Genomic DNA, 16,944 nt, shown 5'->3' on the forward strand with positions numbered 1-16,944 from the left:
CTAGAACTAGGCTGGTGGGGTCATTTTCTCAACTGAGAGGCCTTCTAAAAGAACCCTAGCTTGTGTCAATTTGACACAAAACTTGAGGACATTAACCTCTAATATTAGCCTAATTTTGGTCTTTTGGGGACTCGTTGTACACAGAAGCCTAAGGAGAAGTGGCAGAATGGCTGGCTTGTGAGTAGACAGACTCTACAATTTTATCCCAGAGATCTGCCTGCCTCTGTCCTGCTTACTGGGGTTAAAGCATATGCCACCACACCTGGCTCTAGTCCTGTTTTATGTGGTGCTGGGGGTTGAAGTCAGGACATCATACATGCTAGACAAGCACTCTACCAACTGAGCTAAGTTTCTATCTTCTCCATTTACTTTTAATGTTCTAATTTCCAAAAATATCTAAGCTTAGAGTATCTCGGTTCTCTCCAATAAGCAAGGATTTAATGACATTGCCTATGCCTTATAGTTCTAACTTTATATTCATATGCAAGTTATGATTGCTTTCACTTTACAAATACATATTTAGATAACCACTATTATCTTTTCTGATGGCAGTTTGTTATTATTTTTAACCTACCATTTATTTCTCCTGGGGTCATTTCTATCTCTCATATACATTTCTTACAATTTACTACATGAATGAGACTGAGTTTTTTATATACTTCTGGGTTCACAATACTTCTTCCAGAAAACAGCATCATGGCTCCTGGCAGAATACCAGACAGTCAGGTCTGTGGTTTAAAAGTAAAATGCACCTTCTAGGTTCACATGTCCCCAGTGGGAGGTATTGTTTACGGGGATTGTGAAGCCTTTAAGAGCTGGAACCTCACTGGAGGAAGTGGATCACTGGGGGCGGGCCTTGAGGCTTATAGCCCCACCTCACTTCCTGTTCTGTTTTTGCTTCCTGGCTGCAGACTTCCATATGACTGGCTGCCCCCGGTTCTTGCTGCCAAGCCTTCCTTGCCATGATGGAATCATCCCTCTAGAATTAACTGTATGCCAGAACTCTTCCTCCTGTAAGCTGCTTTTTTTGAGGATTTGATTATAGCAACAGAATAGTAAGATACCTAGGAACGAGTGGGTGAGCGAGTGAATGGATGAGCTTGATAGTCACTGGGGTCAGAAGAGTAATTTTGGTCCTGGAATCAGAAGATTATTAATGCAAGAATGTCTACGGGCTGCAGACAGCTTTGGTAAAATACCATTTAAATGTCGGTTTTTTCATTTGAAATGAGAAGTATCTGTGTCCCAAATCCCAGTATGTTTGGGTCCCAAAGTAAAAAGGACACAGGCAGCTTATTTTTAAAATGCTGCATTAATTCTAAAATTATATAAATTCTGTGAAATCAGTTGAGTACTATAAAATAGTTAATTTGAATTGAGAAACATTTCTGAAATATGAGTTTAAATCCACAATCCATTTCTTAAATCTGGTGAATGATTCAGAATTTATGTTAAAGTCAGTGAATATCTTCCTTCTTAAGCAATAGAATCATCTCATATTTCACAGAATTAACTCCTGGAGAATTTGATTACCTCAATGAGTAAAAACTGTGAAGTAGACTTTTCTCTTGTATATCAATATAATGCTTTTATCTTGATGGTTTTTGAAATAAGTTCATATGGAAATGGTTATTGTGAAAACTTGATACTTTGAACACCCATGTTTCCTTGACAGAGAATTATATATTTGGGATGGTTTGGGGAATTTGATTAGATCCCCAGGGAAGACAACTGAAACCTGAGCTGAGACAGACCAGCCCCTCTGATGTACAGAGGAAACTCCTCTGTCTGTATTACAGTCAGTCACCTAGACATTCAGAGAATCTACTAGAAGGTAGGCTGAGGAAGCAGGTGCCCTCTAGCCCCAGGGCAGAAGATGACTGCACTGTTCCTGCGGGATACAAAGCCATGCCTATCCCCATAACACACGGCCTGTTGACTCACCCTCGCTTGCCTTGGGAGGTATTTGCTGGGCTGTTACAGATGAGCCAGACTATGTACACATGGCATAGACCTCCCTCTTATATATGAAACGGAGGAAAATTGTCTCTTATGGCTTGACCATGCTTACGTCTGATGGACCTCCACGGAGTTTAAATCAGTCAGCACCCTTGATCCTCCTCTTTGAAGTAAAGCACTCAGCCAGGATGGACTCCCAGTGTACACGTTAGAGAGGATCATTAGTTTACAAATGTTCTGCACTGGCACAAATACCTCATTTGCTGGAGTGGCTACGCCGAGGGAAACAAGAGCTGAAGCATCAATTTATAATGGGTGGAAGGAGGCGAGAGCAAGTGGGCTCGATATATTGATGGCTCTTCGTTCCCTCGGGCATTTTCCAGAAAGCTCTTAATATTTATTCATACCTTGTTCCAAAGGCGTGCACTGAGGCAGTCTTAGGTAGGGGCCCCCGAGAGCCTGGTGTTCTGTGACAGTTAATGGGATAGATGAAGGCACCCCTTTGTGCCTCAGGCTTTAGGTTCTAGCCTATTAATCATCTCTTTGTAAGTGCTTCCCTACATTGTTTCATCTGATCTTGGTGCATTCAAAAGAGGTCTCCTGCGAACTGATGCAGGACGTCCTGTACATGTGTTGCTTTTACTGGATAATGAATAAAGGTGCTTCAGTCAATGACTTTGCAGGGTATAGCCAGGCAAAAAGTCCGAATATATATATATATATATATATATATATATATATATATATATAAAGAGAGAGAGAGAGAGACAGAGAGACAGAGAGACAGAGAGAGACAGAGACAGAGAGACACACACAGAGAGAGACAGAGAGACACAGAGAGAGAGACAGAGACAGAGACAGAGAGACAGAGAGAGAGAGCAGAGTCAAGGAGACGCTGCCACAGGAAGGAACCTTTCTGGCAAGCCACAGCCTCATGGCAATACATGGATTAATAGAAATGGGTTAATTTAAGATATAATAGCTAGGTAGGAATACACCTAAGCTAATGGCCAAGCAGTATTCTAATTAATATGGTTTCCATGTGATTTATTTGGGTCTGGGTAGCCAGAAAAGAATAAGCAGTCTCTGTTTACACAGTGGCACCAGTGTGGGCTAATTGCATCCACATCAAACCCGAGAGAGCTTAGGAAGGAATTCTAGACACAAAAGAACAGAGTTAAGCACAGCTTCATGGTAACATTATCTCAGCTGGGCTCTGTTTGCTCGTGGAGAGCAAAGGCATGGTTCCTTTAAGAGCAATTTTTCTGACTCATCATTAGCAGCTTTCTGGTTCATGCTGATCCTGTTAATGAACACTTAAATGGAGTCTGTGAGCAGCATGTTACAAATTGCTTAATGGTGACATAGACATGCTATGTCACTGGAGCTGGGGCAGTGAACATGGCTCACAGAGTGAACATGCTCTGCCATGTTGGATCAAACAGGCAGGGCCATGGAGTAGGTCCTAGTCATAGCCCCTTAGCATTTAAAAAAAAAGGTACTCCTGGTCAGAAAAAAAATGATTACAGGTATACAATAAAAACATATTCAGACAGAAAAAAGACCTTTGAATGGGTTATGGTGTTGGATAAATGTGAATACGCTTAGGAGAGAAGAAAAAGTACAGACAGTTATAGTTAAAGGAGTAAAGATAATAAAATAAAGATTTAAAAGTAATAGAGTAAAATAAAAGTCATATAAAGATGGAAAATACACAGAGTCTGGATTATGTATACTATTGTGTTTTCTTTGAATCTTTTGACTATGAATGAGCTAACTACAGAGAGACATTTCATTGTACAGGCTGCTAAGCTAAACTAACATAAAGATATCTTGACTTCAAAATTTGAGTCTAATGATATGTTACTTTGGAAAAGAGGTTCTGCTTTTGTTTCCATAGAAGATGAGAACCTGTGGATTTCTTCCAGGCTAATGTAGTTTGATGGAACAAGATCATGACCCTAAAAATACTTTGCCCAACAAACAGCAAAAAGCAGTTTGGAGAAAACTATTCCCCAATTCCAAAATGATTATTTATAAATGTTTGTTTTTATTTAAAGGGTTTTCATTATAAATGGTTAAATGATCACAGTCAACCTTTTTCTAAAAAAGTATGGGGGAGAGATATGTTATAAAGATGAATACTTTGCATTGGTAAGGATCTTAGTCTATTGATACAAATTTAAGGTTTATTTGTTAAATTGTGCATATGTATTTTTGCTCTTGTTTAAGGTATTATGTTTGTGCATCTCATTTAAAGATATAATGTGTAGTTAAGAAATACAGAGATATATTTTACATGGATAGGTATTCTTCAAACCTTTCAAAGACCTACAGAATATGGCATTTGAAATATCTTAAGAACTTAGCCTTTTCTCGTCAGTGAGACATGTCTACTTCTGGCAGCTCCAATTACTTCAAGAGGATGATGGGCATCAAATAAGCTGCTTATAGAGTTTGCTAGCCATTTGGGCAAGAAACTGCTCTTGCCTAGACTGCTTTATGGTATACTGTATAAACTGGACATTCAGGATCCACAGGCAAATGGCTGCTGAACTTGCCTGAAGAAGGTGAGACAACCCATCAGGGTTTCTGCTTTATGAAAGAATCTGCCAAACATTCTTCAGGATAAAGAAGAAAGAAACTGATGAACTTCGCCATTACAAGGCAGAACAGGATCTTCAAATTTCCTGCTTCTTAGAAAAGTCCGCCAGATACTATGGGCCTGTAGGCTGAAGATGGATGCCCCAATGTTACAGAAGAGCTTTGGGTAACTGTACAGGCAGCAAGATGTCTCTGCAAATTCTAGAACTTTGGTAGTTGCTTACAATGAGTTTCTTGCTTACTTAAGTAGTATTATATTCTGCTGGGGTCTTGAAGATTTGAAGACAGACAGCTATAGTTATAATTTTCCTTAGTTTAATAAAGGATAAGTTAGATGTGAAACTTAAGGCTCACAAAGAAATAGTGTAACTAATTCTTGCATGATACCTGTTTCATTCTATTTAAATAAAAAGAAAAGGGGAGGTGATGTGGGATGTATTTCTGTGCATGTGTTTTTTTTTATCAGATAATGAATAAAGCTGTTTCAGCCAATGACTTAGCAGAGTACATCCAGGTGGGAAATCCAAATAGAGATATATAGAGAGAATAGACAGAGTCAAGGAGATGCTGTGTAGCTGCCAAAAGATAAAGACACTGCTGCCAGAACCTCTGGGTAAGCCACAGTCTCGTGGTGATACACAGATGAATAGAAATGGGTTAATTTAAGAAGAGCTAGGAAGAAATATACCTAAGCTATTGGCCAAGGAGTATTGCAATTAGTATAGTTTCTGTGTGATCATTCGGATCTGTGCAGCCAGAAAGAATAAGAAGTCTCCACTTACACTAACAGCATAGGAACTGGTGCACAATATTGATGTGGACTATTTATTGCATATAAAATAAAAGAAAAATTAGTTTTTTTGAAATGAAAATGATACTATTATGGCTAGGGAGATGGTACAGTGGTTAAGTGTGCTTGCTTCTTTTCCAGAGGACTTGGGTTCCGTTGGCAGCACCCAGGTTGGGTAGCTCACAACCATCTATCTGTAACTGTACCTGCAGGGGAATCCAACACCACTGGCCTCGGAGGACACTTGAACGCATGTCTTTTTACCTACATACAGGTACTTATGTGTAAGCGCGCGCACACACACACACTTAAAAATAGTAAAAGTAAAGGCTCAAGAGGTAGCTTAAGAACACTTGTTGCTCCTACAAAAGTTGTAGATTCAGTTCTAGGACCCTCATGGTGGTTCACAACTGTCTCTAACTCCAGTTCCTTTTTTGACTTCTGTGAATGACAGAGTTATACTGCACATATATACATATTATAAAAATGATAAAAAATGAACCTAAAAATTATGGTGTTACTTATAGAAATACTTTTAGGCATAAAGCTGTTCTTTTAATTTTATACAAAAAGTTTTTTTTTCATGTTTATGCATTTCTGATCATATGTTGCTAGTTAAAACCGGGGTGCTGGGGTTGGAGAGATTGTTCAGTGGTTAATCATGCTTACTGCTCTTGCAGGGGACCTGAGTCTGCTGTGTGGGTGCTGAGATCCAAACTGGGTTTATTTAAACAGCAGTCAATTAGAAAAAGAATTTAAAAAGAGGTCAATTATTTCTTGTTCTACATTGTAAGTTGCTATAACCTTTGACTTTAACATTGATTTTATCTATTTAGAGCTTTGGCAGAATTTTTGAAAAGTAGGAAGCTTGATGCTAGTATCATGTTTCTCTTCCTTTGTTTTTTAAATCTTTGTGTGAGTGTTTATGATTGAATCGTTTTGTTTTATTGTATCACAAGTTGGATGTGCATATAAAAACTTCCCCCATCAATGATAATGAATTACTTTTCTCATTATATGACCCAAATATCTGATATTATATGTCATGCTGTATGCACTGGTGTTGACTGTGCCATAGAGAGTGTTGGTGACACACTTCTATGACCCCAGCACTCTGGAGGCATAGTCTGGAGGGTTCCCTTAAGTTCTAGTCCAGCTTGATCTATACAGTGAATTCCTAGACAGCCAGGGGTATGTAGTGAGACCTTGTCTTAGAAACAAAACGAAACTGATGGTAATGTCTCACTCTTTTCTAGATTCTCCCACAGTTGGGGATGTCCATTCCTTGTACTTCTAATCTGGAGGCCTGGCCAATGGCAACTGGAGAAACTCACTGATTTCAGACACGTCAAAGTAAGAAAATTGTACATATTCAAATTGCAAAAATAGGGTAATGGCTAGGGAACAAATACATAGTCATAGAAAAACTTAATTGAATGTTGTCAAACCTTTGTGTCCTAAGAAATCTTGATCTCCTCTTGATCTTGTTTTCTGAGAATTACGGTATTTGAATGCGAATGGCCCCCACAGGCTCCTATGTTTGAATGCCTGGCCTCACCCAGTTGGTGGAACTGTTTGTGAAGGACTAAAAGGAGGTGTGGCCTTGTTAGAGGAGGTGTGTGGCTGGTGGTGGGCTTTGAGGTTTTGTTTCCACTGTGGTTTTTGTCTCCACATAAAAGCTCTCAACCACTGCTCTGTTTCCATGCCTGCCTGCTTGCCTGACTGCCTGCCTGCCGCCATGTTCCCTGCCATGATGTCATGGACCTCTGAAACTGTAAGCAAACCCTTAGTAAGAAGCCTGATGAAGACAAAAGTGAAGGTGTTGGGTTAGAAGCTCCCTCAGCATCCTCTGTGCTTCATGAAGAAAATGCTTTGTCAATGGCTAAAGCTGGAAAAAGTAAAGTAACAGAATTCTTAATAAACTGTTAAAAATGCTCAATTCCCTGGATCACAAAAGAATGCTACTCTGTTGTTATAGGTTATTGATTCCTCCTTTCCCTCTCTTCCTCCACCTCCCTCCCCCTCTCCATCCTTCCCTCTCCTCCTCCCTTTGTTTCCTTTTAGGGTAATTGATAAGTGGTACAGTTGCCCAGCTGAGAAGGCATGACGCTGGGATTCTGCATCCATGGCTGGCCTCTTCCTCTGTTCCCAACTGTAGCTGCTGAGGATGCACAGCACAGATAATGACCAGTTGAAAAATGAGAGGTTTACAAACAGGAACAAATGCATGGGTCATCTTCACATGGCCTCAGTCAAAGACATGGAGAAGGATGGCCTCTGACCTCTACCAAGATAGGAAACACTTGGGGTCTGGGCAGAGACAAAGACCCTTTGCCAAAGACAGGAGTTTCTTATATCTGGATGAAAGGACTGAAAATACAACAAGGACAATTTCAATGTTTCTACTTCATTTCTGTGTTTTATTGCTAGCTCTGTATTTGATTGTATTGTAATTAATCACTCTCTGTTTCTTTCCTTGCCCTATGGTCCAGAGCCTCGATGGAGAACTGAGTGCAAACATCCTCCCACATCAGCACACTGCTTTGGTTGGTTTGCTCGTTTTGGGGTTCACATGGAAGAGATTATTTGTTGGAGTTTGTTGCCTCGGGCCGTCTTCTATTTTGGCTACATAACAGTGACAGAAGTGTCTCCCTCTCTCCTAGGTCCATCCTGTGGAAGGCACAGTGCTGAGAAATCACACTGGCCTGGGAATCTCCTCTTCCTGGCATTCTCTGAATTTACAGTTCTTGCTCAGAGCTGAAGATGCATCAGCAGGAAGTTAGTCTTGGTATTTCAAGACTACTTCAGAAATCACACCCTAGCCTAGCAGTTTGGAGTTTATTACAGGCATTAAAGGGGGATAAGTACCCTGCCAAATTTTTGCTAATATTATCATTAAAGATATTTAGTTACTAGTATTTCTGCAGCCACTGAAAATGGCATGCAATTACCCACAGAATATATTTTCTCCTTTCAAACTGCAAAGCCCCAGAGAGTCCTACTAATTGCCAACCTCTTTTAGGGACATTACTCAATATGTATTACCCTTCTGTAAGTCTAGATTATGGGAGACTAATGACCTGCCATATTCTGAGTCATGTGTATAGTAATTTATAACAGGCATTTCAAGCCATATTTTGCTCCTGGTCAGTGGTTTTTGCCTTATTTATTTATTCAGGAGTTCTAGGGATGGCTTTCAGACGCCAGTGCTTGCTAATGGGGTGCTTTGAGCCAGGTCTCTCATCTGATTTGGTTTTACTTTTTGAGTAGCCAAGCTGGCCTTCTTGATCCTATCTACTACTATTTCCTAAGTGCTGAGATCATTTCTCTTTAATTAATTAAATTTTCACACTTCTGGGGATGAAGTCTAGGGCCTTGCACATGCTGGACAAGCACACCGGCCCTGAGCTGCATCCCTAGGGTTTATTATGATCATTGTTTTAAAATAAAAGCCACGGACAGTGTTGTCTTGGTTTTCAGCACTGAGGTTTGAACTCAGCCTCCCTCCTCATGCCAGGGAAGCATCTGGAGCATGAATTCTAATTGGTATTAATAATAAAAACTCAGAGTAAGCTGTCGGGGTGAAAGCTGAAGGATCAGAGAAGCAGAGTGGTCAGTGGCCAGATACTAGAGTTCTTACCTCTCCCAATGCTCAGCTCTGGTCCCCAGACTTCACAGCTCCTCAGACTGCACTGAGCTCCTGTCTCCTTGCGCCTTCTATTCTTCTCTCCACCCAGCCATATCACCCCTGTCTTCATTTCCCTAGTGCTGGGATCTAAGCCGTGGAATTCCAAGTGCTGGGATCACCTTTGTGTGTGTGCGCTCCGTTTCTTTTTTAGAGTGGATCAATTTCATGTAGCCCAGGGTGGCCTTGAATGAAACAGAGATTTGTCTGTTCCCAAAGTCCTGGGATTAAAGGTGTGTGCCACCACTGCCTTGTTTCTAGTGGCTTAGCTGTGCCATCTGATCTTCAGGCAAACTTGGTTAAAACACAAACAAAATACCACTACAAGCACCCTCGCTCCTCGTGGTGCGCTAACGCTCCAACAGCACTGCGCACTGTGGTGGTCAGCTTCGGAAAGGAAGGAGAAGATGATGGAGTGAAGATTCTGAGATAGCTTCTTACCAGATGATTGGCAGGTGACATGGAAGGCAGGTGGGCGATACAGTGATGGTAGCAGCAATTAAGACGTGATCTCTTATTGATCGTGATTCTGAAGAGATGCAGGAGTTGAAAGACACATGGAGAGGTGTGTCCTCTGCTAAGAATGTGACAGAGACCGCACCATGCTTCATTTCAGGACGCTGTTGGCAGGATTGGATGCAAACTCACCCCAGCACACACATGGAAACTCCCCAAGGAACAGGTGGGGATTCTTTGTGCAGAAGAGCCTTCCAGGAGGCCACCAGAGCAGCTGAAGTTTGTCCTCACGTCTGACATGGTAGCACCAACACTTGGGAGGTGAAATCAGAGGGACCCTGAGTTTGAGGACACATTGGGCTACACAACCCGTTTCAAGAACAAACAAAGATTCCTTTGATTATAATTTTTAGGAAAGACTTTCCCAAAACCAGCCTGGAGGTTAAATATCAAAGATACTAAGAAGTCTTCAAATATCAAATTTGGAGCAAATGTAGATGAAAGATTTTTAAGACCAACCACAAAGCAGTGATAATCTTAGAGATCTGCTTCAGAGACTCCCCAGCTTAAGCCCTGTCATTAAGTCTGCCTGCATCAACTCATCACTCCAAGAATGGAGTTAAAACCCTTCGAGAGTCCAGGTGAGTTTCCTGACTCCCCCCTGGTCAGTTCCCATCCTCCCTGCCTCTTGTCCTGCCTCCCTCTCTCTTCAGTCCTGGGAGCTTTCAATAGCTCATGTTATATTCATCACGTCACCCACACAGTGCTTGAGAAAGACTGTTACAAAACCACAGAAGACCAAGTTTTATGGACACGTAGTAAAAACATGTGCTTGAATAAAAGAGTCATCAAAATAAACTATTGAGATTCTAGTTTGTAATCTACAGAAGTCTCTAGAAAGAAAATACATGGAGACGGAGGAGAGCTAGGCTGAGGAGTTAGCCCTGCTTGGCTGGGAGGAAAGTGACCAGGGGCATGTATTATTAAAGAGAAATACAAATAGGTCGTAGTTCATATATAGAACCATGATCAAATCAGGTTTTCCTATCTGTGGATTCTACTTCTGTCGATTCAACAAAATGCAGATATATACACACATCAAATAAAAATAATTAAATATGGCAGAAGAGACACAAAGTATTGGCTTTGACCCAGAGATGAACTGCGTGAGGATGACGTGGGGTTTGTGTGCCAGCACGGTGGCACTTTGCAGGAAGGAGCTGAGCACCCACACATTCTGGTCACTTTGAAACCACCTGGAAGCTTAAACACCCATGAGCATGCAGGCGAAACAGTTTACCCTGGTGTCTCTGAAGTGCTGATGGCAATCATAAACGAAACAAAACCCCTAAGCTTTTGTTCTTGTCGGTATGGGTCAATTAAATTAAATGAATTGGCTATAAACACATCAAGTTTCGGTAATTTTCCTGCCTGAGAATGTAAGTGACTGGAAAGGTCCTCCTTCTTTCTCGTTTCTGCTGTAGATGCTGTAGGGTTATGGCCGGAGGTTCACACCGCCCTCTGCTTAATATTTCTTGGATAATAATCTGCATTTCATTTTATAACAATAGACTTTAGTCCTCCCAGATTGGCCCGACTTATTCTGGACACAGCTGTGTACCGGGAGACAGTAAGTTGATTAATTATGCTGCCTGTCGTGAGGACCTGCAGGTGTCTGCCTAGCAGCTGAGAGAGGCGAAGCAGGAGGCTGGGCTTTCAAGGGTCCCTGAAATGAGGGAGTCTGATGTGGGAGTCCCCTCTGTGTGCTGTGCTTACCATTAATGAATAAAGAAACTGCCTTGGCCTGTTGATAGGGCAGGACATAGGTAGGCAGGGAAGACCGAACTGAATGCTGGGAGGAGGAAGGCAGAGTCTGGGGAGATGCCATGGATCCACACCCAGAGGTAGATGTGCTAAAACTTTGCTGGTAGGCCACAACCTCATGGTGATACACAGATTACTAGAAATGGGTTAAATTAAGTTGTAAGAGTTAGCCAATAAGAAGCTAGAGCTAGGGGCTGGAGAGATGGCTCAGTGGTTAAGAGCATTGCCTGCTCTTCCAAAGGTCCTGAGTTCAATTCCTAGCAACCACATGGTGGCTCACAACCATCTATAATGGGGTCTGGTGCCCTCTTCTGGTCTGCAGGCATATACACAGACAGAATATTGTATACATAATAAATAAATAAATAAATATTTTTTTTTAAAAAGAAGCTAGAGCTAATGGGCCAAGCAGTGATTTAAATAATATGTTTTCTGTGTGATTATTTCTGTTCTGGGCAGCTGGGACGAACAAGCCTGTGTCATTTGTAGTTCTTCTGAAGGAAATCTGACATTGGCCTCCTACTTTGGGGCAGTAGAGGCTAACATTAAACTAGAAGTCATGGAGAACACCTTTATTGACTGAATACAGAACAAGAGGCTGCGGGTCCTCTCTGAGGAAACAAGCAACCTTGATGTGTTGGTGTTGAGGTCGCAAGAACACAAAATGGAAAAATTATGTAAGTGCAAAACCAACAACCTCCTGATTATCAAGTACATTTCCCAGTCTTAGGAGTCAAACTTTTCTTTTGAACGACATGACTTTTCTTCCCGGATTCCCAAAAACAATTTCTTTCATTGTTTTTCTTTTGTGGACTGAGACTGCACAGAACCAAAGATCTGATAATGTACATCATCAAGAAATTGAACAAGTTTCAATAATCTTCCACAGCCGCTGTGTGGCAGCTTCCTGTGCCGGGTTCCGCAATACCTACAAAGCAGTGTGTTCCATTTTCAGAGATGCAATTCAAGTACTATAACATGGATATTAAATGATTTCCAGAAAAACATTTTCTACTACTTGAGGAAGCAGTTCCCTTGGTTCAGTGCCGTCTGAAGGCGTGGTCAGTCTGCTGCGTGCGTGGTGGCCAGAAGGCGAGCTCGGGAGCCTCTTTTCTCCTTCCACCTGTTCTCAGGCTGCCAGGTTTTTCAAAGCAAGAGCTCCACCTGGTGAGGCATCTTGCCAGCCCTGGTGGTGCTGCAGACCTTTAAGCTGGCATTAAATCAGCTCCTCCTTGAAAGCCCTCTTTCGGTTCCCTGGTATCTCCCCATCTGTCTTAGTTAACAAAGTTCCCTACAATAGCGGCTTGAAGACGAAAGAGTTTATTTTGGCTTGTGGTTTGAGGAGGCAGCAAGAGCATAAGGTACCTGGCCCCGTGTCGTCTGCAGTCAGGTCACACGTCAACCTTGAGAGACGAACATTGATGCCCAGCTTAACCCTCTTCTCCCTCCCCCTTTTATCCACCCCAGGACCATAGCCCATAGTATGCTGCCAGCTGCTTCAAGATGGCTCTTCTCCCCCGCCTCCACCGTGTGTAAACCTCTCGGAAAATGTCCTTAGAGAGATTGATCTCCTAGGCGATTGTAAATCCAGACATGTTGACTGTGAAGTTGGCACACACGTGGAGGTCAGGGTTTCCTGCAGGAGTCAGTCTCTCCTTCCGCCATGTGGGTTCTGAGGATGAAACTGGTCACGAGGATTGGCAGCAAGTGTGTCTTTACCTACTGAGCCCATCTTGCTGACCTGGCATTTAAAGCTCTTTCCAGATGGGCTTCTGAGAGGCAAGGTTTGTTGACAGAAAAAAGAATCCTGCTTCTCAGAGAATTCGCTAGAGTTCTTCCCTCCTCTGCCTGCTTTCTCGGGTTTTATTTTCTCTGTAGAGCTGGTGAATGCAAGATTTGGAGAACAAACTGTCAAATTTGACCAGGTAACTCTTCTCTATTTTTTTTTCTGATTAGAACTCAACTGCCTTGACATTCAACCTTAATATTTAAACAGCAGCACCCAGAGAACTTGATCAGTTGGCAATCTCATAAAGTGGCAAAGATTTCCAAGGTGTTCCAAGTAATGAGCCATTAGTGTAAATAACAAACAAATGCCAATACAACAATTATTCATTTTCACTCACAAGGAAACTGTCAAGTCCTGTGAAAATTATTATAATAAGTGTCCTGGAACAAAACTACCGGGAAAATGTTTTGAATTATCAAGGTCAAGCCAGCAGGATCATTAAATGTGTCTCTCCTCCATGAGCTGCTGTGGTGACATATTTTAAAGCTTTTTAATGACCTGGAAAAGTTTAAAAGACACAGCACATTTAGCTGCCTGTCTTGTCCCTGTAGCAGAGGACCCAACAGAAGCAGTTTAGGCAGGCTCACTGTCTGTCATGTGGAGGGAGGGCTTGTGAGCAGGGGCAGGAGGAGGCTGGCTGCGTGGCATCCACAGTCAGGAAACAGAAAGTGAGGAATGCTTGCTTTCTTTGGGTAGGCTCTGCAGTTAGTGTGGGTCCCCCCCACCTCAGGTGGCTTAATCTAGTTCATCCCGTAAAGACTTGCCCGTGGATTTCTTTATCGAACTGACAATCAAGATTCACCACCACATGTAGTTTTCTGTAAACCATCATGAATCAAGTTACTAGATCCACATGTTTAAAACGTGCTATCCCTTAGCAAAAGGAGAACGGGTGCCTTGACTGGCTTGACACTTACCATGACTAATCAGTGTCCTCTGTGCTCTTGGTGACTGGCTGTCTTTCATTTAAGGATGCTGTTACTGGCTGCACCTGCAGGAACAGCCATTTGGTTCCTTTCCTAGTATCAGAGCGAGATCACTGGCCCTTTTGGGGGTTATTTAAAAGGGAAAATTGTACAATATAACCTGAAAACAAAGACAATTAGCCCAGTAGGGGACTAGACACATAACTTCCCCCAATTACTGTCCCATCAATCCCATTTTCTACTCAGAGGACCCACTGTGCCTTGGATTCCAGGTCCCTGGGACTGTACTGGGTGTGCTCCTAATAGGCTTTCTGCTTTTGTGAGGGTTCTGTGAGCACAGCAACCTCATGCAGTTAGGTGAATTTTGGTTCAAAATTAACAGGCTTTGGCTAGCAAGATGACTCCTTGGGTGTAAAGGTGCTTTTCACAAACTCTTACAACCAGGGTTTGATCTTCCGACCCAACATAATAGGAGAAAATTGATTCCCTCATGATGTCCTCTGACCTCCACATGTGTGCTATGGCAAGGGCATTGCCAGCAGCACTGCAATAAATAAAATGAAAATATAATTAGGAATAAATTAAAAGGCTCAATGTGTCTTTGACCTCCTGGAATCTGACATAGTGGGACTTTATGTTTATTATAGAAATTTCTTTTTAAAAAGATTTATTTACTTTATGTATATGTATATATTTGCCAGTGTGGGTTTATGTGTACCACATGTGTGCAGGATCACATGGGGGACAAAAGAGGACATTGGAGCCCCATGGAGTTGGAGTTACAGGTGGTTGTGAGATGTCACATGATGATAAAACGGAACCCGGTCCTCTGCAAAAGCAGCAGGTGTTCTTACTTGCTGAACCATCTGTCCAGCCCCAAGCAACGAAAGTTTTCTTATTTGGATTTTGGGTTGGTTAATTTTTTGACCATCCAACCAACTGCCAACAGATATCTTTTGTGGCAAGGTGGCTGCCCCATTGCTACACTCTGGCAAGGTGATTGTCTCATTGCTACACTATCACAAGGTGGCTGCCCCATTGCTACCTGTGGCAAGGTGATTGCTACAGGGACAGATGCTGTTTCCTGAGCTGCTTTGTGGTGTCTGTTTTTCTAGAGACTGTTGTTGTCTATGACTTCTTCCGATGCCATCTGGAACACTTACTGAGCATGTAGCACCCCTTCCGTGTCTCCAAACGGTGCAGGTGGTCATTCTGTGGTGGCCATGAGACTCAGCTGGGAACAGATAGTCAACAGCCCCTGCCATCCAGGCTTCAGTGTCCTGCCTTGAGCATTGTTCTAGAACAGAGGTCGATGACATTTTCACTGTTACTTAACCTGAAACTTGGGTTAGCAGCCCCAGCCTTCCTGCAACCTAGATGTCCCCTGCTGACATCACTGCTGCTTGCTTTGTGTCTTTGCTTTCAATTCACAACTTTACCCAGGAAGCTGATCTCCCCTTTCTCACTCCTCTGGCCTGAAAAAAACTCACCAACCATTTCCTCTCTTTTCACTTCATTTTAAAGAATTAATACATGTTCGTGATAAAAACATCTGCAGCACATTATGGCCAATGAGGTGGTAGAGACACTTGCCACTAAGCCTGACAACCTGAGTTGGATCCCCAGGACCCACATGGTGGAAGGAAAGAACTGATTCCTGCAAGTTGGCTCTTATCTATAGACACACATACCCCACATGGACACACACACACACCCCACCTGCACACACACATGTTCTTCTGTTCCCTTGGACAACTTTATGTGTATTTTATATGTATAAATAATAGATACATAATTTTGTTTTTATAGAAAGTAGACTATTTTAGACTTTTTTTTCTAGAATGAGTTTCACCAGCTTTCCATATCATAGTTAGAATCTTATTCTCTCTCTTTTTAAACACAACCAGTGGCCTGTATAAACAGTTCTTATTCTGTGAACAGGACATCCTGGAGTGAGAATAGTGAAGAACAGCTTTATTCAGAAGTACAATAATTTGGTCCATGCCCTGCTAGGGTCCAGCCTCAGCTCAGGTTCGGTCTTGAAATAGGGAAGGGGCATCAGCACAAGAAAAAATTCTGACCACCAGGTGGATTGAATTCAAGTGGCCCCAAATAGCCATCTTTATACTTTAACAGAGTTTTTCCTACCAGGCTTACATGAGCAGCATTTTTGCAGACTTGACTAAATATCGAGCTGGAAGCATCCTGCTCCGGCAGCACGTAGGTCAGCTGGCAGGGACTTGTTATTAAAAAGTAATAGACATGAGTACAATGTTTTCAGGACAACAATATTTGAACCCAAACAACTCTTTCATGTCTACAAGATATGCATTTATACAGTTTCCTTTTCTGTTATGGAATATTAGTTGAAGACGTGTTACATTCCTTAATACTGTGGAATATTTGTTTAATGATGCAAAGATGTGCTTCATTCTCTTACGTTGCATCTATTTAACTCTGTGAAGCTGTGCTATGTTGCCTGCCTAAAACACCTGATTGGTCTAATAAAGATATGAACAGCCAGTTGCTAGGCAGGAGAGGAACAGGCAGGCACTGGGGATTCAAACCTAGTCAGGCAACTCACCTGTAAGCCATGGGCATGTGCAGCACAAGATGGCTTCCAACTTAAAGTCAGGGCTACAGTAATGTGGAAAAATGATTCGGAATATAGATTTTAAGAAGTATTTATATATTTGAATTTTAAGAATATTTGAATGTACATAAGACCTCTTAGAGATGAGACTTAAGACTAGGCACAAAATTCACCTATGTTTTATATACTCCTTATATGTGTAAGCTGGGGGCAGACTATAATATTTTAGAAAACTATGCACAAGGCAGATGGTAACAGTGGAGTTTTCCACGTTACTCAGAAAGTTTTAGACTGGGATGGAGAAGGGATTCTCAGCTC

The sequence above is a fragment of the Microtus pennsylvanicus genome, chromosome 8 (assembly GCF_037038515.1).
Source record: "Microtus pennsylvanicus isolate mMicPen1 chromosome 8, mMicPen1.hap1, whole genome shotgun sequence".
Lineage (NCBI taxonomy): Eukaryota > Metazoa > Chordata > Mammalia > Rodentia > Cricetidae > Microtus > Microtus pennsylvanicus.